This window comes from Tinamus guttatus, unplaced genomic scaffold, assembly GCF_059628265.1.
Source record: "Tinamus guttatus ecotype Peru unplaced genomic scaffold, ASM5962826v1 Tinamus_guttatus_pri_ptg000075l, whole genome shotgun sequence".
Lineage (NCBI taxonomy): Eukaryota > Metazoa > Chordata > Aves > Tinamiformes > Tinamidae > Tinamus > Tinamus guttatus.
Window position 1 is genome coordinate 1,030,391 of NW_028288609.1, and position 23,692 is coordinate 1,054,082.

Here is a 23,692-nt window from a genome sequence, read left to right on the forward strand (position 1 = left end):
AGACTCTTTATTAAAAGATGTTGTGACCAATCTATTCGGCTTTTAATTTAGCTGTCGTGTTGAAACCAGACCTGTCTCCTGGGAGGGAGGGAGGCATTTTATGGCCATTTAATTTTTGCTTAGGATGTTAAATTTTACTTCTGGCATCCTGAGAATTATTAACAAGACTCAGGGATTCTTGCCTGTTTGTGGCAATTATGAGGAATAAATCATTAAGTTTAATGAGGGTGAGTAGCAAATTGTAAAGTCAGACTTTTTCCTGTAGAATTTGGTCTTGCCTCCACAATTTTTTTGTGTGATGCTATTTTGCCCAAGGTTGTATTTTCAGCGCTACCATGCTTCTAAGGTCATACCCCTGGTGTTATTGCACTGTGTGTCCTGCCTGGGGGGCCTCCTCTCTTGGAGGTAAAAACGTGCTGGTTTTTCTTTTTCTCCTGGCTGCTCATGAATTATAATCTGTGAATTACCTGCAAGGGCCTTGGCCGTGGCAGCCACCACGGGGACTCTGACAGCCAAAAGGTGCCCTGCAGGGATCATCTTGGTATAAGAAAGGGCTCTGGTATCGACCAAGAGGCAGCATCAAGGCTTCAGAAGGAAGGACCTTGCGTGTGGATTTCAGTCTAAAATAAAGCAGTATTTAGGTTCTGCTCCGTGTCCCCAAGGCAGCCTCAAGCTCAGAGCTGATGCGGGCTTGTTCTTGAGGGTTTGGGGTATGGGCAGCTGGCAGAGAGGAAAGAGAAATGGTGGAACATATGTAGGAACACAGGTGCCGGTGCCTTGGAAAGCAGCTCCAAGTCTTTCACAATCCGTCTGCCAAGGCGAAGATGAAATCCCGCAGCTCCCGCTGAGAGACCCCGAGCGTCATCTGTCAGGAAGTTCAACACTTCCAAGGGCCCTTGATGTGAGACCTGGAAACGCTTCTCGTGGTTCGCGCCCGGTGTGTCACGGCCAGGCAGGCCGAGCCTCTCCTCTACAGGAGGGTGCTCATTTGCAGAGAAGTCAGGGTTGTTTTGCAGAAGTGCCCACTTACCTGCAGACTGTTTCAGAAAGTAGGCTACAGTTTCCTTAAAAATGCTTATCAGAGGCAAAATTAAACATTTGATTATTTGCATACATGTAAGTTACCCTGAAGAACATTTCTAGCCTTTTTGCAGCATGCAGATGACCAGGGCATCTTGTTCATCTCTGAGCTATTGGCACAAGGAACGATGCTGTTAAATAAGAATTAAGCATGTGCCCTCTACCTTTGAGGGAGTGCAATAGACTCCTTCATTTCTAATTTCATTCATGGCTGTGCTCTCCCTTCAATCCTTTCCCTGCATCTCAATTTAGATTTTGATGACTCATAACATTAATCCACTCTTGGTAGCAGATCTCTTCCTTTGCAAGCCGTAATGTCAGGGGCTGTGTTTCCTGATGCCACGTGCCCTGGGTTGCTGCCTCAGTCATGTAAAAGAAGGGAAATTGAGAAAAGCAGAGAAATTTGTGCATTTTTCCCTTTCAAAAAACCCCATTCCCTTAGAACAACCCTGCCCGCCTGCTCTGCTGGGCTTGAGGGTCCTTCCTTTGCCCCTGTTCCTGCGTGGTCCCCCAATTCCCTCCATACCAGCAGCTCGGGAGCTTCCAAGCTGAGCATTGTCAGACCTTCAGCCTCATTGAGATGTCTTCATCCCCTCCTCATCCTCAGGTGATGAGGAAGCATTAAAGCAACCCAAAATGCTGCCTCCTTAAACAGCTGATAACACCCTTTAAAACTGTCCCTGAACAGGAGATGAAAAACACGAAGCGAGGCAGACAGCACCTAAACAGACCCTGCGTTTGCAGCAGGACTTGAATAGCTCTAAGGAAAGGTTTGGGGGTTTTTCTTATTATTATTTTCCTCGTCCACATCAGAGAATAGGCAGGAGAGGCTCCTGCACAGACACTGTGGTGACACCCATTACAGTGCAGGACTGAGGAAGGAAGATTATTCTCCAAATTCCAATTTACTATTAAAAAGAAAACAAAAGTTGACTTATTGAACTGAATGGAAAGGAATTGACAGCTACATCTAAGAAACCTTCAGGGGCAGCTAGGAGAACACCATTTCTATGTCCATGAGTGTGCTGAAGAAACATTTAAGTAGGCTGTTTTGGCATTTATTTTTAAGGCTGCATCAGTTTTTTCATAGGTTGAGGCAACCTGAACATGAAAGAGCCTTTCTGACCTTGTGCAAGCAAGCAGGAGAGAAGAGAAAAGCATTCTCATTAAAAATATGTCCTTTTTGAAAGTGGTAATTAGAGAAGGTACCGGCAGCAGCTAGTGTTGATCGCTCGGAGATGAGAGCTTTATTGCTGGATGGGAAAGATCATTGTCAGGAGCTGCGGATGGACTCGCTTGGCAGATTTTGTTGTTTGCTTTAAATCAGGTCTCAATTTCCAGAGAATCCTTTCAAGTGTTGTGCGAGTAAAGGCTTTTATAGCATCACACTCACCATGGAGAGTTGCATAATAATAAGAGTTTTGCTGTAGAGGGCACATCTGCAAACGTGACTTCATCAGGATTCAATTAGGTTGGGGTTGCTGGAGTCCTGGAGCCAGCACGTTGTCCTGTCTTTGCTCCGAGGGTTCCTTGCTTTCCAGTAAAACGCTCTCTTCCCGTGCAAGGCAGCTCCTCTCTCCCGCTGGGGCGTTTGGTCCCTCTTGTGTTCCGGCTTCCATTAAAAATAGGAGTTTTGCCCTAAACCCTCAGGAAGTCGTGGTGGCCGCTTGGCTTTTCCGTGCGGAAGCTCATGGAAGCTCAAGCTGCGGATAGTGGTGGTCCCGTGTTCCCTGCACCTGGCTCCTCAGGAAAACGGGACTCGTGCATTTCCCGTGGATCCGGATCGGCTGCTCTCCCGCAAGGCTCCTCAGCACGTGCATCTCGCGTAGGTATCGCTGATGCAGTAGCCAGTGTCTAGAGGCAATAATATTTCTCCACCTCGTCCAAAATAGTAAAGCATATGCAAGGAGAAGCTCTAAATAAACAAAACCACAATCTGCTCTTATAAAAATATATTTGAATGGTATGTGCACAACAGACTGGGTTCCCCTCAGGGCCTTTCCAGCATTTCGGAGGGATCGAGCCGGTAACAGCTCGGAGAAGTGACATATTTTCAGCCCTGCCAAACGCAGAGTTGTAATTGCAAACCCTTTCCTTTAAGTAGGAATATATTGGCATCTGCTTATCTTTTATATTCTTATTAAATGGCAGTAGACACAATGAGGGTTTTGGCCGTTGTATTTTTGGAAGAGAGGAATTGCTCAAGGAGGTTTTTGGGTAAATGGTACCGGCACCCAAGTTGTCAGGTGGAAAATATCTTTTTCTTTGCTTAAAACGGGTCAGGCAATCCCTTGTCATTTGGGTTCACATGATATCAAGCCAGGGCAGCTGTAATGATCAGAATTAAACCTCAGGAGGTTCCCTGTGGTAACCTGGTTGCAAATGTCAGCAAGGCTCCACGTAAACCCTCGTGTCACCCGAGGAACCACAGATAAGTGTGTGAATTGCTAAAAAGCCCAAGCAAGGAGTATCCTGCTTAAAGGATACGCTCGGCTGCAACTAGATTACAGTGCTAATTTTTTAATAAGTATGCAAAGTGCGTGCACAGCAAGGGGGGAGCGGGGAGCTAGTTCACGGAGCTGGGGCTGGGGATGATGCAGCAGCGCCAAGGGACGGCGTCTCCGCAGGAGCCTCGCCTGGCAGGGGGGTGTATTTCCCGACATCAGCTTCTCCGAGGAGGCAGTCGCAGCTCCCCCCTTCCTTGGGCAGCCGCGCGGGGCTGGCAGCCGTTTGTGCTGCCGGCGCGGGGGGCGGACGCCGTGGCGGGTCGTGCACCACGCGGGGATGTGACATTGCTTTCCTTATTGGGAACCTCTGATGCGCCGAGTACACAGCTCCTATTTCCTTTTCTGGTGGAAATAGATGGGTTGCACTTTTTTTAGAGTCCTGCATGTGGTTTTGAGGAGAAATCTCAGTTCAGGCATTTTTGCTGTGCTTGAACCAGCATTCGGCATGCTGCAGCATTGCATTTGTGGTAAGACTTTGCATTTTGGGCTTTCAGATACCACCACCAGTTGATGATGGTGAAGACAAAAACGCTGAATCGTTTGGATACCACACAAATGTTCCATTTTCCCCGTTAAACTGGAGCCCGTGCAGTCCTAGCGCTCCGGACGGCGTGCGGGAAGCTCATCTCTTTCATTGACGAAGCTCTTTCAGCTCTAAGCGCGCTAATGCTGCGGAGCCTGATGGAGGCTGATCATTTTAATGAGCGCTATTCCCGATATAGCCAGGCGTGCCGCGCTGGGAACGGTGCTCTGCAGGGAAGCGGCTGCTAATGCAGTCAGGCTCCTTCCACCGGCCCTGCTGGGCGCAGAGCGCCCGGCGCCTCCTGGCCGGGTTCGGGCACCCGTCGCAGCCCGGTGGGAACGGGTGTCCTGTGGCTTGGAGCGCAGGGCAGGGTTGGCCCTGCCGTCCCGGTTCAGGTGACAAAGGCCAGCAGAGGAGAAAGCCAAGCGGCTCGGAGCGCAGGAAAGCACCTGGTCCAAGGAGCTCCCAGGGAGATGCCAGCAAAGGAGGATGAGGAGGGCGCTCATGGGGAGGCACCGGGAGGACAGATGGTGCCAAGCGGAGAGCAGGAAACGTGGAGGAGGAGGAGGAGGACCATATGGGAGAAGTGGGTGCAAAAGGGGGGAGGAAAGTGACGCCGCTTCCAGATCTCTTGACTGCCCAGGAGCTCTATCCTGCACGTGGCATTGCCCATTCCTGTGGTTCTGGGGTTTCTCAGTGCTGGATTGCATCGTGCCACATTGGCATTCCTGGCTTTCCACCCCAGTCCCTGGAGCTGGGGAATGGGTGGATGTTTTGGCTTACTGGGACACCCTTTTGGCCTCCTGTTTCCTCAGAGTGGTTAATCAATGTGAGGATTAGAGAGATTAGCCTGGACTGTCTCTCCTGATCAAAGGGCTTCTGCAATGCAGTGAAAAGGAAAGTCGTTTAAGGAAGTGTTTAATCACTTAGTGCTGAAGGATGACTTGATTTGAGCACGGATTAATGACAGGGCTTCGTCTTTCTTGTACTTGGGGTTATCTCTTGCTTCGTCCAAGTGCAGGACCTTTTATGACAAGGGCTTAGACAATGTGTGATCTCCAGTAGGTGATAAAAAAGCCTCATTATTAACAATGATGAGACGGATTGGGTTGAAGTGGTGCTTGCAGCCTCAACAGCAGCATCCGCCTCTGCGAGGAAAATCTTGTGTTTTCTGCCAAGCAGGCTGGGAACAGCAACGCTTGTTTTCTTCCCAGTTCTGCAGAGTTCACGGCAGCTTTCCTCAGGGTTCGGGCACGGGTGCAGGAGTCGCAGTCCCGTCTGCTCCGAGATGCTCCGCGGGAATGTGGATTTGTGTGCAAACGGAGGGTCATTCACAGGCAATATCTAGCAAACCAGGGATTCTGGAATTATAGCTGGCAAAGTGGCCAGTGAGTGTGTTTATGGTATAATGAGTGTCCTTAAAATCCCCAAAAGCACCTATGGTTCCTGTCTGCTGTTGGGAAGTCGTCCCTCTTTTTGGTTATCTGTTTGGAAATACTGGAATGCTGCCACCACCAGCCATAAGCGTGGGGAGCAAAGCATGCTAATGAACAGAAATGAGAAAATAAAAGAATAAAAGCAATGTTGCAGCATCCAGTCTGATGTGCTGCTGCTTGGAGCAGCGCTCCAGGCCGTCTCAGGAACTTCGGGATGGGGTTTCCACGTGCGGTGATGGAGAAGATGCTGTGCAGCAGGGTGAAACTTCTCCCGTTTCCCGTAAGCAGGACGAATAGGCACACGGCGGTAGGGAGATGCACAAAGGAGCCTCCCTGAAAATTATTCCTCCTCCTTCGGGAGCCCCTGTGCCGTGAGCTGTGCTGGACACGGCCGGAGGTGACAACCGGAGGTGACAACCGGAGCGGAGCCAGGGCTCGGGTGGGCACCAGCCCTGCGTTGGCAGAGCGGGACCCTTGGGGACTATTCTATTGTCCCAGAAATGCAGCTTTGAAATACAGAAATACAGACTGACTGTAGGCGAAGAGTTCCTTGGGCCGTGCTGGGGCTGGCCTGAGGCCTCCAGCTGCTGTACGAACTCGTAGCAGGATTCCTGCATCCCGAGCATCTCTTCGGAATCGCCAATAGCCCCAAACTGGAACCCAGCCACAGTCGCGGTTTGCATGGGAGAGACGGATCAGGCAGAACTGATCCAGTGAGCAGGAGCCCAGGAGTGCAAATTTAAAGGCTCTCTAAGGGGAAGCATGTTGTTTTGTAGCAAGGCCGCTGTGCTGCAAAGACCTTCCTGGAGGCAGATGAGTTTTATCCTAATCGCTCACAAAGCAAACAAAATGCTGTTTTTCCAACAGACTGAAATCCAAAGGTGTTTGAGTCTTGTCTTGATATATACAAAGGCAAATACGCCTCCCTTGGGATACAAGTGCCAAGCTGTGGCTGTAAAGAATAAGTGACAGGTTCTATTTGCTGTAATATTGCTGGAGACTGTGCAGGAGAGGGTAAGTCCCCCCCTTGGGACAGCGTGAGAGATAAGGAAAAAGTTGCAAGAGAAAAAAAAAAAACAAAAACAAAAACAAAACAAAAACAAAAAAAAACCCCACAGGTTTGGACTCTGCAAGCTGAACAGTCTGTGCAGGGGCTGAGGGATTGGAACCTGGATTTTCCCTTAAACCTCTGCTAGCTGCATTGAAGTGGGAGGGATTGGGCTTGGTGTATGCATGATGTATACATACATATAGCAAGGCATGCCCTGGCTTACAGAACAAGCAGATTCCAGGTTGGTCTTTGCTGCAGCTGCTGGAGCTGGAGGGGGAACGCGACTTCGGCACCGCAAGAGGAGCCAAGGGGCGCCGGGCTCTAGCTGGGGTCTAGCGGAGCAAACAACACGTTTTACAGATGTTTGCAGGCTTCCCTGCAAGAAGAGGGCTAAGGACCCTCACCTACTGCCAAGGCCATCGTCAACAAATACAAAATCAATACCCAGAATCAACTGGAACGCTGGGCACGCGGTGCGGGGCACGCGGTGCTTGCAGCGTTGCCACCACTTACCCTTTGTAGCCTCCGAAGCCGCGCGGCCGCTGCCCGGGTGCATCTGCGTCCCGCGCTGCACGGACAGCGCGCGGTGCCCGGAGGAACAGGGATTTCTGCAGCGCTGGGTCGGGTGCCGCGAGGCAGGAGCTGCTGGCCCTGTGCTGAGCAGGACCGGGAGCCCTCGGGCCGTGTCCAGCAGGCACCGTGCTGCCGTGACGGTTCCTACCCAGGAACGCCACCGCGCAGCCCCAACGCTGTCTGTAATGAAACACATCCTAATTTATCACTGTTCCTCGTGCCCAAATGTCCTCACTGTTGTGAGGATGGGATGAAAGGTCCGTTCGTTATCGTGCTGGCAACGGGCATCCTTCCCGTCTCAGTGAAGCGCTGAGTCCCAGAGGATTCTTGGAATTTTCTATGGGGAGGCTGAATTTCCACCTCTCACCTCCCTGTGAGGGTAGAAGAACAGGCTGGGGATTGGAGCACAGTGCGGGCACTGCTGTGGGGCTGAGCCCAGCACCGCTCTGTTTGGTTCAATGCATTCGCTGTCTGTGGGGTGGCTGTCAACGTGGCCAAGGGAGAAAAGGAAGAACACAAGAAAAACAGAAGGGTTTCTGGAGAGCTGCTTTCAGGCTGGGCTTTGGGCCGGATGGAGGAAAAGAGAAAGATGTGTTGGCGATGAGAGGCTGTCACAGGAGCAGGCTGAGACCCCGGTGCATCAGGAGGGCTCTCGGAAGCTTCGGAATAAACAACTTGTGTCTCTTTAAAGCAGGGAGTCCTTCCTGTTATAACCTAGACAACGGCATAGGGAGCAAACCTGAGCTCTTTATCTATGGCATAAAGTGACTTTCCCATATTGACAAGACAGGAATTTAGGCTAAGAGAAAAACAGCAATCAATCAGCCATAGCAACAGGCAGTGGAGAGGAGCAGCTGAGAGCAGCCAAAATAATTACTCTGGAATGAGAGAAAAAACCTTGTGATACCAAGGGCTGAGAGAGGAATTTGCTCTGCTCCTTGCTGGAATGAGATGTGGGGAAGGCAAAGGGGCTGCCGTGTTGTCACTCACACACTGAGAACGGGAAAAATGTAGGTGGGAAGAGAGGCCGGAGCAGGGCAAGGTGCGAGACCAAACTGTGGTATCGTCTTCACGTTTCCCTTGGTCTCCCTTCCCGGCACTGTCAGGAATGACAAAACGAGCAGCAGGATGTGCAACCCCCGGCAGCTCTCGCAGCCCCGTCCCGTGTCCATTGCCCTGCCAGGACCTCAACCAAATCCATCCACCCCAGGAGCTTGACCACGGCCTGGATGCCCTGCGAGGGGCAGCGTTATTGCACCCCGGGGTCGAAGGACTAGGCAGAACCTTCAGTCCTGGAGAATGGGCCTTGCTGCCTTCGAATAGGCAGGAGCTGAGCGTGGTTTTGTCCACGCGGACGTGCCGAGGAGCAGGTACAGCGCGGATAGCTCTGCCCTCCCGCTCGGAGGCAGCTCCACACGGGATTCGCTGCTCTTTTTGACACTCACAACTTGCCCCTAATGCCCAGGCTGGGGCACCCGCTCTGCTGGAGCAGAGACCAGTGCTCTGCGCTGGGGAGCAGAGAGAAACTCTGGTAGTTACTGCAGGCAAATGAGCCCCGCTGCAGGTTAGCCTGGTTAATTTGGAGATGGTTCACTAGTTAAAAGCAACCTGTAAGGCTCTCATTGTGCAATTAGGGCTTTAGCAAAAAAAAAATCATTAATCTGAGATGCAATTAGTTGGGCTGCTGTCGCAGCAGGTTCAAAGTGATTGTGTTGGGTGGTGACTCTGCTGTTCACCTAATGTTGCATGAGATGTGGCTGAATGCTTTGATAGGATCTTCTGGTTTTGGGCTTACATACACTCAATTTAGAGTGATACAAATGCGCCAAGACACAAAGAATGAGGATTTGCTTCATTTTAAACTGACAGCTGCTTTCTTACATCTGAATTTTCCTTTTCTTCTAATCTCTGCTCTTTGTCCCCGTGGGGAAGGTTCCTATCTAGTGCTCAGGAACAGAGGCTGGTGTAAGAGCGCTCCCCGATCGCGGCTAACCGGGATGTGCTATTGCGAGGCACCGTGTAACCAGGCAGGGCTCCTGGCTCCCTGCCCCAGCTCTTTGCATGGCCTTGACCAAGTTTGGCTCGAGGGTGCTCGGTGCCGTGAGGTTGGGGAAGCAGTGGGGCCTTCAGCCCTGCGGAATGAGCCAGGTGGAATAAGTGGAATAAGCCAGGTGCATCCCGAACCGGGATCCTCTTGGATAATCCTCTGTAGAGGATGCCTGAGAGAGGTGTGTAAGTAGAGGGCAGGTGTACAAAAACGCTAATATGCCCCGTTTATAGGTATATGCAGCTTAAAGACTTTCCGAGACTGACTTTGTGAAAGTCGGTGGGAAGCAACACAGACTAGTTCTGTTCATCTTCGGTAGCGGTTTGGTTAATCTGGTTGATTCTGCACTGAAACATGCCCATCCATCCCATCCAACAGCCACCTAGGGCATAACCTCCTATATCATCTCAGCTCATTAAGGACATATATACGTATTGTGGAATATTTTCAGAGGTTTTATCTACAGAATGGTCGATGCTCTGTGCCAAACTGCGCCTCGGTGGAGGCGTCTCCCCGGCCTCCTCTGCAGAAGGTGCCGCGTCACCTCCCGCGGGACAGGGCTCTCTTGCAATGGCAGTGGGGGCCCGTGCTGGAAGGGTGAGGGGTGTCTGCTGCTGAGCTTGCAGACGGGCACGAGCAGAGCCAGCACTTGGCATCTGGGATGGTGCCCGAGGGAGCAGTGTGAGCAATCCAAGCAATGCGGAGCCCCCGAGATCCCCGGGGCTCCCTGTTCCGCTCTCCCCGTGTCGCTGTGCCCCTCGCGGAGCTCTGGGGCTTTATGCATCCCTGCTTCGTGGAGCCCTGTGCCTGGGGAGGGTCTCGGGCTCTTCTCTTGCTTCCCTGTTAAGCATCTGACCCTCTGGACTGTACGGTGAGGATTGGGACCCATGTGCGTCCTCCAAGGTCCAGAAGCCAAAAGGAGAAACAGATGTTTGCACATATGTATGAACCCTTGGTGGCCGTTCTGCGGTGTCTGGCTGATGGGGAAGAGGGAAGGGAGCTGACTCACTGTCTTCAAACTCCTGTGTTTGGCTTTACCATGTCTGTGTCATCTGACGTTGCTTACAGGGGGTGTTATATCATTCTCTAATTGAGCATTCCTTGCCTCATTATTAAACAGTTTTCTCATTTTGTGCTCCTTCCCAACTATCCATCTATTGGTAATGCTCCCCGGTTTTCCCTGGAGATGCTCTGCTCTTTGCAAATGGCAGTTTTGCTCTTGCTCTTTCAGATCAATGTCACTTTTGCGTGGCGAGTGCCCTTATTTGCTTTTATTGCCCACGCGTCCCTGTCCCCGCTGCAGACCAGGAGCTCCTCTCGCTGTACCCAGGGGGGAGGCCGTGTGTGTCCGTGTCCTCTCGGCAGGAATGAGAACCCAGGCTCCCCGTGTGCCAAGGCCGATACAGAACTGCCTGTTGCCACCTCTTGGTAGGAGCAAAGAATGGCAAGTGGCTCCTGTCCCCTGGAGGAGGTGGCAGGTGTGATCTGCAGGAATCCAAGGGATGTGGCCTTCTATTTCTCCCCTCCCTGTGGGATGGCAGTGGGCAGCAATGGGAGCCAGCAGGACATGTCAAGATATTGCGTCTTTGGGGCTGGGAAGAGGTCCGTAGTGTTGGTTTCTAAGGACTCCAGTGCTGTAATCGGAGGTTGTTCTGTTGTTGGCCAACATGCTGCAGGCACCTGGTCCTGCGCATCCCTGGAGGCGCTTGGAGGCTGCTCTGTCCTTGCAGGAACCTGCAGGGAGATCCCCCGTGTCCGCGGCGTGCGGATAACGGGTGACGCTCCGTGGTGCCGAGCCAAACGGCTTCCCCCAACGGGAGCAGCCTGGGCACCATCTGCCCAGAGACACGGGGTTGTGTCGAGGGACCCAGAGCACAGGGGGAGGCTTTAGTTGCAGCTCATCAGCCTAAACGAATTCACCTTCCAACTGAACCAACCCTGTCCCACCGACATCCCACGTGAGTTTCTGTGAATGAATAAGTCATAAGCAGGGGAGGAAAGAACTGAGTGAGAAGTAGTGAAGGAAGAGGGGTGAAAATTCACATCTTGCACACACTGCCACTAACAATGCAGTGATACCTTCAGTTTTCAGCCCATAGGGGATGTGGCCTGACAGTATGTGGTAGCTCTTGGAGAAATATCCCTTTTACCTCTCCAGCTGCTCCAAGGGCTGTATCCAGCTCCTCCGTCTGCTGCCGCATGGACGCCGGTAATGCAGTCAGCTCTGGAGTCTGGGGATTTCGGGAGTGTCGCAGATTTCCATGGATTTGTGTGGCTGCAAAAGAGCAGAGTGTTGGACTTGCAGAAGCTTCTCCCCGAAAACACTTGAGGGTGGCGAGTCCATCTCTGAAAATAACAGCCCCCCGTCTGCATCAAGCAGTCAAAGGCTATTCCTGGTCTTGAATTTGATTAAAGGGAGTCTTGGCTAAGGCATTTGAGGTCCAATAAATGGAGTTCTGAGCAGCTCCGCTCCCTGCTCGGGGCTGGGAGCGCCAGGCCGTGGTGCAGGACGCCCTGGGCCCAGGGCAGCTCTGCCCTAACGCCTGCACCGGGGTGTTTGCAAGAGAAACCGGGGGCCTCGGGCCTCTTGCATGAACCTAGCACCAGCTATCCACCCTCACAGAGAGGGCTGGGGCTGTTAAAATATGTTTGCTAAAATAGCTGGTGGATGTAAACTCCAGATGGACCCTAGGTCAGACAGAGCCGATGAATTTGGAAAGATAAATGGACATTTGCAGAAGAATTCATTGCTGCCCTCTCCCCCCACTGGTGACGATAACATTCTTGTTCTGTCTCTCAGGACACATAGAAACGTGCACATATCTACAGCTGATTTTATTTAAGGAGACAAAGAGCAGCTTTTGGGGGATTATACAGAAACAGCAGCATCCAGCTCCCAAGCCTGGTTTTACAAAGCAAATGCTCTTCTCAAGGACTCTGTTTTCTGACGCTTTCTCCCCACTTCCTCGTGCCTGGCGGGGGGACGTGTGTGTCACTCCGATGGGTGTGATGCAGTGGCTCCCCTGTAGGTGTTTGATGCGATTTCGGGTGTGCAGGGGACACTTCAGGTGTCCTCCTGGAGGTCCTGTGGCTGCTCTGTCGGTCCCTTTGCTTCCCTGGATGCCCCCAGAACAGCCCCGTGCCAAAGCACAACAGCTCCTGCAAGGACGAGGCTCGGAGTAGCTGGAGAAAACACAGAGCTGTTAATCCTTCCCTGAGCCTTTGCAGGCCCTGACAGGATGTGAAAACACGCAGACGTGATGACGGAATGTCAGTTCTTACTTCCAGAGGGGAACCAGAAGAGGGAAAAGGAAAACCCTCAGCGGATGAAACCACCTCTGCGCAGTTCCAGCTACAGGGTCTACCAAGCACTCAGGCTGTCCTGGACCCGGTGCCGCTCAGCCCGGCCGTGGCCCGGTGACACCTCGCCGTGTTTTGGGCAATGACAAAGCCCAGCTCCCGACTCTGCCCTGCGCTGGCCCCTGGGTTAACCTTTGCTGGGCACAGGATGAGTGAGAGCACAAGGGCCACCCCGTGCCAGACACGGTGGGAAACCTCCTCCAAGAGCCGCTCTGCCGGAGCGGATGCTCTGCTGCGGGGCCGGTTGGTCATGGTGTGTTTTTAATTGTGACGAGGAACGCTAGTGCAGCCCACCTAAGGGTCTGGCCCGGCGCGGTGAGGTTCGTTAGCAGCAGCCAGCGGGATAGTGACTGTTCCCTCCACGAGCGCTGGGAAACGTCGCTCCGGTGGAGACGCGTAGCCGTGGGCACGTGGGCCTGGGCGCGCGGCCGCACCGCGCTCATGGCGGGCGGCTCCGCCGACTCCAGCGCCTCTCCCTTGACCCCCTGGTCTCAAACGAGACCCGAATCCGTCTCTGCAAATTGTCACTGAGTCACAGCAGAGCGGGGGAACCTGCACTGAGAGCTCCAGGAGGAAGCAGGGGGAATGCAGAGTATCAGCTCTCCCTGCCTTCCACCCTCGCGCCCAGTGCTGTGGGCAAACCTCCAAGCAAGGGCCCAAGCGCTGCAGCCTGGAAGGCACCGCTCCAGTGCACCCACCAGGAACATTGCCCCAGGTTCACTCACCAAGGCCAGGAACCGATAAGGAGGCCGCGTCCCGAGGTTCAGGGCAGTATTTACTAGCAAGCCCTTTGCTGCTGGCTCTGCTCCAGGCCCATGCTCGTCACTCGTGCGCTTGCTGTCTGAGCAGCAGCTCCACGCACGGTGCCGAGCCGCACGCGGGAGCAAGCTGTCCGCCCAGCTGAAACCATGTGCTGAGGGTTCCCACTGCCTACAGAGCCCTTGGTCTCCCATCCCCTTCCAGCCCTTCTCTGGAGATGCCACAAGTCATTGGGGAACAAAACAGCCCTGGACTATTTGGACACCTGGGAAGCTCTCAGGAAGGGGGGACCCAACCTGATTTGTCCATAGTCCCCATTTTTGAGGACCAGCAGCTGAGATTTCAACCTCGGAGGAGCCTTCACTAGCAGCTGCTCTTCATGTAGCCTGGGTAGGACTGCAATAGTAGCCGCAATATTCATCTCTAATATATAGCATGTAATTACGGGTAGTGACACTTCCCTGCTGGTGTGATCATTCACGTTGGTGATCAACCGTTTCCTGGGAGCCTTCCCTCCTGTCTCTGGCTGTGGGTGTGATTGGCAAGCCTTGAACTTCATTAATCTTCTCCCAGCAAAGCTCCTCCAAGGAACTTCTCAAAGAGAAACGCAGAGCAGAGGTGGCGCAAAGACACAAAGACGTTGCTGCTGCAGATATATTGCCAGGGCCATGCAGCCCGCCCTCTCCTTGCAAAGCAGTTTATGTTAAATATTACAGGTAAATGAAAATCCCATTGAAGATGTGGCATATATTGAGGGGATTGAAAGCATTCTGCTGCTTTGCACGACTTGGAGCGGGAGGACTGACCTTCTCCCGACTTCTTCTTTCTTGGCAGCGCGCTGAATGTTTATTAGGTAGTTAAATATTGTATTTACAAGGAGATACATCTCCCCGTGATCCTGCCGCTTGTGCCTTGAATTCTGTTTTTAATTACGACTAGCTATTTTTAACCAGAGGCTCGTGGCCTGGTGGATTCCCATTATAGACATGAGCTGTGGAAGGCCCTCGTCTCAGGCTGTCTCGAAATGAGGACGTCCAACACGCTGTCAGCAGCGCTCCCTAATTAGCACAGCGTGATGTAGACTCATTTATTCCTGCTTGCTTTCGGAGAGCATCCCGAGACAGGGGCTGAGTCAAACACACCCCCGCGCAGCACAGCACAATGCGGCGCGCACACCCGTACAGCGCGCCTGTAGCAGCAACAACCACCACGAGTAGTAGTGGGAATGAAGAGAAAGGGCTAAACGGGGCTGCAAAATGGATTTGGGGGACTGTCGGGTACCTGCCCTCCAGCCTGGCACCCTGGAAGCTCCACACAGGCCTTAATGCAAAGGTCCCAGGAGCTGCCCTGGCACCCGGTGCCTGCAGGGTTTTGCGTCCCGTGCGATGGCCCTTCAGGGAGGAGGATGAAGAGCTGCCGAGGGCAGCGAAGGCCCCCGAGGAACAGGGCCGTGACGAGGGCTCCAAGGCATCGGGGAGGAATAGCGGAGATATTTGTGCTTTGTGGTTTCCTCCGAGGTATTTACATCTTGGAGGAAAACTCCAGAGGAAACGCAGTTGCCCTCTGACGTTGTCACCAGGGTATCTTCCTAATAAAACATTGCACATTCTAACATTTAATGTATTCGCTGGAAAACACAATGGAGTTCAGTTGATCTTGCAGTATTTCGGTGCTGCTGATTTATTGTCTTTAGCAAAAAAGTTCCAGCCAAAGTTCTCTACCCAACGGTAATAGAACATAATAGCTGCAAGAGCAGAGCTTAGGCCATCCGCATGATCAAAACCACGCGTTCCTGTAAACCTTTCATCTAGAAATACTGGTGTTTCTAAAAGACATGCTTATTATTTTCTGAGAAATACCACTCATTTTTATGTCAGTTTTGAACGTCAGGAACATCTGAAATGATGACATCCCCCCTCAAGCAGCTCCTCTGCCATCCAGCCCTCTCCAAAGGGAAGCTTGGGCACCAGGAGAGCGTTCCATAGCTCCAGCTCCGGCTCCTCCAACCAGGCTGCTCCCGGCATGTTACCAACAAGCGTTACCAACACATAAAAACATGTGACTAGGGGAAAAGAAAACCACACTGTTAAATTAGTATGGACTACCTTATAATTAATTTAGGATTAATGGGAACAACTGCGTTAAAGTTCTTTAATGATAATTACCAAGTGAATTACAATAAAAGAAGGGAGCAACTAAGCGTAATTACAGTGCACATCCGTGCGGATCCCGCGGCCCCGGGCTCCTCCGGCCTCGTTCCTGGGGCTCCATGGCCCCGGCATCTCGTTTTGATTGCTGTTTGCTCTGCTGAATACAAACCCAGCGCTGGCACGCGGCAGCTCCGCGCTGTGGGGAGACACCATGGAATTGCAGGCTCCCCGCGCGAGGAATGACGGCGGGGCTGGGCTGAGCCCTCTCCGCTCGTGCTGCGTCTCGTCCCCTCTCGCGGCGCAGACGCTGCCCTTCTTTCCAGCTATTGATTTCTCTGGGCTTTTCTCTGGTGCTCGCCATAGTTGTGTTGAGTGTTTGCAAACGGGAGGAAATACTGTGCACAAAATGAGATCCTCCTCGTCCCCGTGGAGAGCAGGAGTGACGGAGGGCAGAGCAGCACCGGTGATCTGAACGAGCGCCTGGTGTTGGAGCTTTGCACGGTGCTGCGTGACAGACGGCTCTGCCCTGCAGCCGTCCCGGACACCTCGTTTCTCACCCCTTTTAGACCATTCTCCCCTCCCGCCCTGGGGGCAGTAGCCCCAACACGCAGGTCCCTGTCCCTGTCTCCCAGGACAATCTTGAGCTACCTCAGCACAAGGCAGTAACCTGCAGGTTGAGCTCCCGGTCCCGCTTTCTGGTTGCAGAACGACCTGCCCGGTGGTTCCTCAGCCCGATGGACGCGGTGCCCTCTCCCTTCCCGCCCGTGGTCCCGTCCCGGCTGCGGGGGACAGGCCGGAGGCTCCTGCGGCACCAGGTCGCTCCCGCCTTCCTCCTCCTGGATGTCCCCAGCTGACCAAGCACCAAATTGGCTCCGCATCTGCAATGGCAACGTGCGGCGCCTCGAGCAGAACGCCGCGGTGACAAACGAGCGAGCGGCTGGTGCTGCCCCGCGGGTCATTTGTTAGGAGAGGAGAGCTTTTCCCCCGTGTTCTTTTCTTTTTATTTCCTATATACTTTGTTTTCACAATCTTTGATTCATTGACTCAGGCCACCTGAACTACAGACAACTGTGAGCGTTGCATTTTAAAGAGGCAATTGGAGCTGCTTTAGGACTGGTCTCTTTTCAGAGGTTAATATTATAAATGCATTTTAAATGTCTAATGCATAATCAAATGCCATAAAAATGGAAATGTTATGAGTATTGAAAGCCAGAGAACAAAAATCTTTGCTCATTGCTCTTGCTGCCGAAGAATTCAGCTGTGAATACACGCTGCAAACTTGCCTGGGGACATATTCCTGGAAATACCATTACCCAGTGAGTAGCGCAGGGGTCATGCCAGGAGCTTTTCCTCATTTCAGAGCCTCTGGTTCTCAGGCATGGATCTCACAGGAAAAGTTGCAGGGGTTGCAGGGTTTCTCCTAGCTGCACCTTGCTTCCTTCTTCCCAGGTCCTTGGAAGCAGCCGCCAATATCCACTTCCCTTTCCATTTCCCTTCTATCTGGTCCACGTGGGGAAGGGGTTGGGCATCAGTCGGGAGCGATTCTCCCCCCTAAGGAAGGAGAATATCTGCTTCGTTTGTGCTTAGAGCAGGGAAGCATCTAGAAAGGTGACGGCCGCAGGTGCTTGCAGGACGTCGTGCCTAAGGAGCTGATGACACCTGCACGGAGCTGGGTTGCTTTGAAAAATGCCAGATAACCAGGAGGCAGCCTGGAGTTTTAAAGACGACGAGTCAATCTTGACTGATCGTTATCCTCTCCTACTAGTTTGCTCTGCATTGTCCCTAATTGCGCCGTGGATCGTGCTGACGGGCTGCAGGCTGCGCCGCTGCAGGAGCTGCTGCCCCGCGGCCGCGTCCTGCCCTCGTGCGCTCCGGGACGCGGACACGGACACGGACACGGACCCGCCGCGTTGGCTTCCTTTGCCACACGTGCTCCCCTCGGAGCGGGGCTGGGAGGACAGGAGGCTGCTCCGCGCACGCTGCCGACCGCGTAGCTTCGCGTTCTTATCGCAGCTGCTCCGTCTGAGCCAGAATTGCCCACCTGAGCTTCACCAAACGCTCAGAGCTGCTGCTCTCCTGCACGCGGATGGAGTCTCCCCGCTCGGGCTCCTGAGACGTGCAGGGATTGGGTCAATGGCATCGTTGGGTTAATGCCACATTCCCAGGTTCTTGGCAAAGTCATCAGTGGTGCGTGCCTGGCCGGGCCAGTCCCCGGCATCCCGGCAGGACCAGGACCAGGACCAGGACCAGGAGCTCTCCTGCGTGTCCCGATGGCTTTTAGGCTGTTTCTCCTGGGAGCAGCTCTGAGTTTTTGCCACCAAAGCTCGTGGGGCCGCACGGGCAGAGCTGAGAAGGTCGGTCCAACCCTGCGGGCGACGGGATGCTCCTCGGTCATCCTGCAGCCACGTCCCGCTGCTCGGGACAGAGAGGTCTCTTCCCGCCGTGCTGAGAAGTAGCATTGAATGCGAGCAGCCAATTCTTAATCTTTTCAAGAAATTAATTATCATGTATCTTTATATAACAGCAGCTGCAGGGCACCCATCTATCCAGCACTCGTGGTCTATATAACAGCTCCCATCCTGCACGCGCCGGCCAGGGAGGATTCCTGCCGCTTCCAGGCTCCTTAGGAGATGAGTCACCTCATTGCATTAATTATTAGCAATTATTTGAGTCATTGAGGTGAGACCTGGGAGCGCGGCCGGGCAGCCGCAGGCCGGGATTCCCTGTGCAGATCCCTGTGCACAGGCTGGGATTCCCTGCACAGATCCCTGTGCTCGGACTGGGATTCCCTGTGCAGATCCCTGTGCACGGGCTGGGATTCCCTGTGCAGATCCCTGTGCACGGGCTGGGATTCCCTGCGCAGATCCCTGTGCTCGGACTGGGATTCCCTGTGCAGATCCCTGTGCACGGGCTGGGATTCCCTGTGCAGATCCCTGTGCACGGGCTGGGATTCCCCGTGCAGATCCCTGTGCTCGGGCTGGGATTCCCTGCGCAGATCCCTGTGCACGGGCTGGGATTCCCCATGCAGATCCCTGTGCACGGGCTGGGATTCCCTGTGCAGATCCCTGTGCTTGGGCTGGGATTCCCTGTGCAGATCCCTGTGCACGGGCTGGGATTCCCTGCACAGATCCCTGTGCACGGGCTGGGATTCCCTGTGCAGATCCCTGTGCACGGGCTGGGATTCCCTGCACAGATCCCTGTGCACGGGCTGGGATTCCCCACAGGGATCCCTGTGCTCGGACTGGGATTCCCTGTGCAGATCCCTGTGCACAGACTGGGATTCCCCACGCAGATCCCTGTGCTCGGGCTGGGATTCCCCACGCAGATCCCTGTGCACAGGCTGGGATTCCCCACGCAGATCCCTGTGCACGCAGGGATGCTTCCCCCTCACGCTCCCCCGGGATGTGGATTCGGCTGGGATAGCAATCCCGGCGCTAGCAAGCTGGCACCCAAGGCCTCCTCCTTTCCCAAAGGCGGCATCGGGTGTTTCTCATTATCGCGGAGAAGCCACGTTGCTTCATCCAGAATAGCAGAGAAAGCCGAACAAATTGGAAGCACTGATTATTTGTCCTGGGCAATTATTCTGGGAACAGTTCATTAGGAATTTACTATATACTGTGATGCCAATGCACATTTACGGGAGGGTAAAGCCTATTTTCGTGAAAAACACTCATCTGGACGATCACGTTCACCTTTCTTTTTGCCTCAGAATGTCTCATCTCAGTCCCCTCTCAGCCACCCTCGAGACGTGATAAACCCAATGTGCTGTTATCTCCCGTGGCTAAGTGGGAATGGGGGAGCATTTGGCATTCATACGGGCAGAAGCAGGAAGGAAAACAGAAGTTCTGCATTTTTTTCTTATTTGTTTGTCCACGGAAGGGCCTTTCTGGTGAGCTCCGTGCAGGCAGGCAGGTTTCCAGCTCCTGATCGTTGTTCTCCTTTGGCTTTCCCTGTCCAAGGGCTCCTGCACCTTGGCTCCCTGTGCTCCCATGGGATTGTATTAGGAGAAAAAGGGGTGTAGGGTACGGCGGTCGGAAGATCTCGTGCTGTGCGGAAAGAAGAGGGGAGATGGGCACGTGCAGGGGAGATGGGCACGTGCAGGGGAGAGGGGCACGTGCCCGTATGAGGCGACGTTAACGCTACTGGCTACGGGGCGCGCCTCCGCACACAGGTGCCCTATATAAGTTCGGATGTAGCTGCAGTAAAGGCCATTTGCTGCATCCACCATAGTGGTGTCTGTGCTCATTTGGCCCGGGTTCCCGGGTGGGACCCCGACGTGATTCTGCAGGCGGCTCCTGAGAGAGGGGGCGGCCGGGGAAGCGGCGAGGACTCCATGGAGGCGATCGTGAAGGTCGTGTTAGCGTGTGCTCGGGAATGGGATGTTTCTGTGAAACCTAGCGCAGTTAAGTGCTGCATCGAGCGGCTCCTGAGAGAGGGGGCGATTCACAATGCCGGGGATGTTGTGTTTCCCCAGCATTGGGCTGCCTGTACTACTGCACTAGCGGAGTACAGTATGAGTAGTAAATCGGCAAAAGAATTGAAGACTTGGGGAACTATCAGGCAACTTTTACCTCAGTACCGGCTGAAAGAGGAGGCGGCGGAGGTGTCAGACGACTCCTCCGGGGGGGACTCCGTGGGGGAGCTGAGGGCCGAGTGTCAGCGTCTGGGGTGGAGGCCGGAGGAGGGGGCGGTCCCCAGGGTGGGGAAAAGGGGAAGGAGGAAAAGATAGCTCAGAACGAGGAAGGAGCGGGAGGCGCGAGGGCAGGACTCTTCAACTCCTCTCTAGGATCGAGAGGGAGCAGGGGCGAGTGAAGGCGGAGACGAGCCCGGCAAGATGCCGGAGCAGGAGGAAGAGGAGGAATCCCAGGTTTTGCACGGAACGGGCCATTGCAAATGGTTCAATGTGAGAATGGGATTCGGGTTCATCTCCATGAGCCATCGAGAGGGAAGCCCCTTGGAGTCTCCCGTTGATGTCTTTGTACACCAAAGCAAGCTTTACATGGAAGGATTTAGAAGCCTAAAAGAAGGAGAACCAGTGGAATTTACTTTTAAGAAATCTTCCAAAGGCCTTGAATCAATACGGGTAACAGGCCCTGGTGGGAGCCCCTGTTTAGGAAGTGAAAGACGACCCAAAGGGAAGACAGCACAAAAAAGAAAACCAAAGGGAGATAGATGCTACAACTGTGGTGGCCTTGATCATCACGCTAAAGAATGTAGTCTACCTCCACAGCCAAAGAAGTGCCATTACTGTCAGAGCATCATGCACATGGTGGCTAACTGCCCCCATAAAACTGTTTCACAACAGCCCACTAGTTCTCAGGGAAGACATGAAGCTGAACCGCAGCCTTCCACTTCTGCTGTCCTGAGAGAAGGGGGAGCGACGTACGGCTATTCATCTCCATCATATTCTCAGGAGGGAAGGTCAGAGCTCTCAGAGCGGTCAGGCAGATCGCCACAGGAAGCTTCTTCAAGTAAGTTATCTGCATCACCCGAAGAACCAAGCAGAAAGGGGCCTTCTGTTCAAAAAAGAAAAAAAACTTAAGAGCTTTTGTCATAACTTTCCATTTTCTTTATCCTCTTGGGATGTCTACCTCATACAATACAGGGGAAATTATTTCATTATCAGTAGCTGACCTGGAATTTTACCCACCTCGTGCCTGTGAAGGGCAGTATCATGAGTGAATATGGCTCTCATTGCCACGATCCTTTGTTGATGAGGAGTTTAAAGCTCCAGGAAAGACAATGAATGTGTAGTTTCTGTGCTGGTTTCTCAAAATGTTTTGTTAAATTAATATGGTTATAATTGTAATGTACATGACTGTTGTGTAGGGGAGAATGAATAAGTCGTTGCAGACCCTTCTGAGTGGAAGCAGGATACCATCCTGTTTACCCCGCTGTATTCTGTGAAAGTTTAGAGGACCTTGGTGATGGTGGCAGCAGCAGCAGCAACTTCTTTTGGTCCCAAGTAGTCCCCATTGATTTGAAGGGATTTACCCTTGTTTACTATGAAAGGTCATGGAGAGAACTCCCTAGGGATTTTTGTTGTTGTTGTCTGTTTTTTTTTGTTTTGTTTTGAGAAAAATGAATGCAAAGCAAATACGATCCTGGGATAAATAATGCTTTAAGAATAACGGTAGATGGGTACTTGCAGTTGCTCGGCCAGCCTCCCGTGACCATACGGCACGCGCACGGTGAAGAACAACAGGCGCCTGCTGCAGAGCCCCTTCAGTGCAGGGAGCAGCAGCCTTGCCCGAAGCCCTGGGCCTCGTCTGCCTCTTCCAACCGCGGCCTTGCGGGGCAGCCTTTGTCTGGTGCCCGCTGGGACCACGCGCTTCGTTAGAGACGAGAGGGATTGGTGGCCTCGGAGCGAGGCTCCCTGGGCTGCAGCCCTGGCTCGGGGTTAATGGAGTTGGAGCCTATCAAAACCTAAACATAGACCGTTTAGGTTTAAGCTCAGATAATCAAGAAGCAGCCTGCAAAGGGCTCCAGGGAGCCCGAGTCCTGTCTGTGGTAACTGTTGCGCAGCCGGCGGTTACCACAGGTACGTGGCTGGCTCCGTGAGCGGCCTCCCCCTTCCCATTTGTCCTGCCAGAGGAGACTTTTACTGTTGCTGCTGCTGCTGCTTCAGTAAAGAGGTAGTAATCAAATGCCTCAGCGAAGGGCACGATTTCAAGAGAATTATTTTGTGTGAATTCCTTGCCAGTGTTTGTGCGAATCTCGATGGTTTATACTGAAGTTCTCAGTATGCTAATGCAAAGCTTACCTTTGACGATATTGAATGTGATATATCTATAAAGAACTTCCTTGCCTTATGTAAGGATAGTAAACTTATTTAAATTATGTAGACAAATCAAAGTGGCATTGCTTAAACTTCTAGCCGGTGTAAAAACCAGGTTAAACAGCAAAGATGCAAAACTTAGGTCACTTTGAAAATTTAAACCAAAGTTCCTTATAGAAATAGGCAATTGTGGATTTGAAAACTGGTCATTCCCTGTTTATATGTACAGAATAGTCTCAAACCAAATAGAGTTAGACCTTTTTATCTCTGTATAAGTATTATGTACTGATATTAGTAACTACCTCTGAGTTGCCATAGACCTACATTTCTGATGATCAGATTTCAGCATTTTGTATTCTAAGTTCCTGTGAAATAGAGAAGTGGTATTCTGCATTGGTTGCTTATGTGAGCATTTGTGTCTCTATATTCACAGGGTCGGTGTTTTCAGAGAGGCTGGGCAACCACAGCTCCCACAGACTTCCAGTTGGAGCTTCTGGGGCTCAGCCTTTCTAGAAGGGAAGGGAGAGGGGTGGGGGGACGAAAACAAAAACAGAAAAACATCAAACCCACTTTGTTTAAAGTTAATATTCTGTTTACAGCAAAACGCTACCTCGTATTTACTGCATAAACACACCTTTGTGCTGCTCTGGCCTTAAAGGTGGCTGTTGAGACGAGGGAGCGAAACCCTCGTAGACGCGATGGGAAAAGGCCGCCGCACTTGTGTGTTATCCTATTATTGCAGGTTTTGTGGCAGCTCGTTCAAAGTAGTGATGTTTAGGTTAACATGGGATGTATGCGTTAACATGGGACGTTTACGTTGACATAGGATGTCTAGGGGAGGGGGAGATGTAGGGTACGGCGGTCGGAAGATCTCGTGCTGTGCGGAAAGAAGAGGGGAGATGGGCACGTGCAGGGGAGATGGGCACGTGCCCGTATGAGGCGACGTTAACGCTATTGGCTACGGGGCGCGCCTCCGCACACAGGTGCCCTATATAAGTTCGGATGTAGCTGCAGTAAAGGCCGTTTGCTGCATCCACCATAGTGGTGTCTGTGCTCATTTGGCCCGGGTTCCCGGGTGGTGGCACCCGTGCCCGCTCGACGCGCCGAGGCAATTGAAGCCGAAAGGCAGCAAAGGGGTGTGTATAATAGAAACTAAAATAAAACCAGGTGCTAGTGCAGCTTCATTGAGCCGGGTTCCAGCGAGCTGGACGCAGCCGTCCCAGGCGCCGCGGCAGCATCCGCGCTTCCCCCGCTCCCGCATCCCTGCGCAGGGTCCGGATGGGCGAGGGGCAGCTCCAGAGCCCCCGGGAGCCCCCGGCAGCCTCCTGCGCCGCGCCGTGCCACGCCGTGCAGTGCCGCGCCGTGCTGTGCCACACCATGCCGCGCTGTGCAGTGCCATGCAGTGCCGTGCAGTGCCATGCCGTGCCG

General features: G+C 53.0%; 1 protein-coding gene and 1 pseudogene across 1 annotated transcript in view; both read left to right on the forward strand.

The window, feature by feature from the left end:
• The window catches only part of ASIC2 (acid sensing ion channel subunit 2), a 303,957-nt gene that overhangs the window by 223,361 nt on the left and 56,904 nt on the right, over nucleotides 1-23,692 (forward strand). The window lies entirely within an intron of this gene.
• Nucleotides 20,000-21,028, forward strand: LOC148595705 (protein lin-28 homolog B pseudogene; annotated as a pseudogene).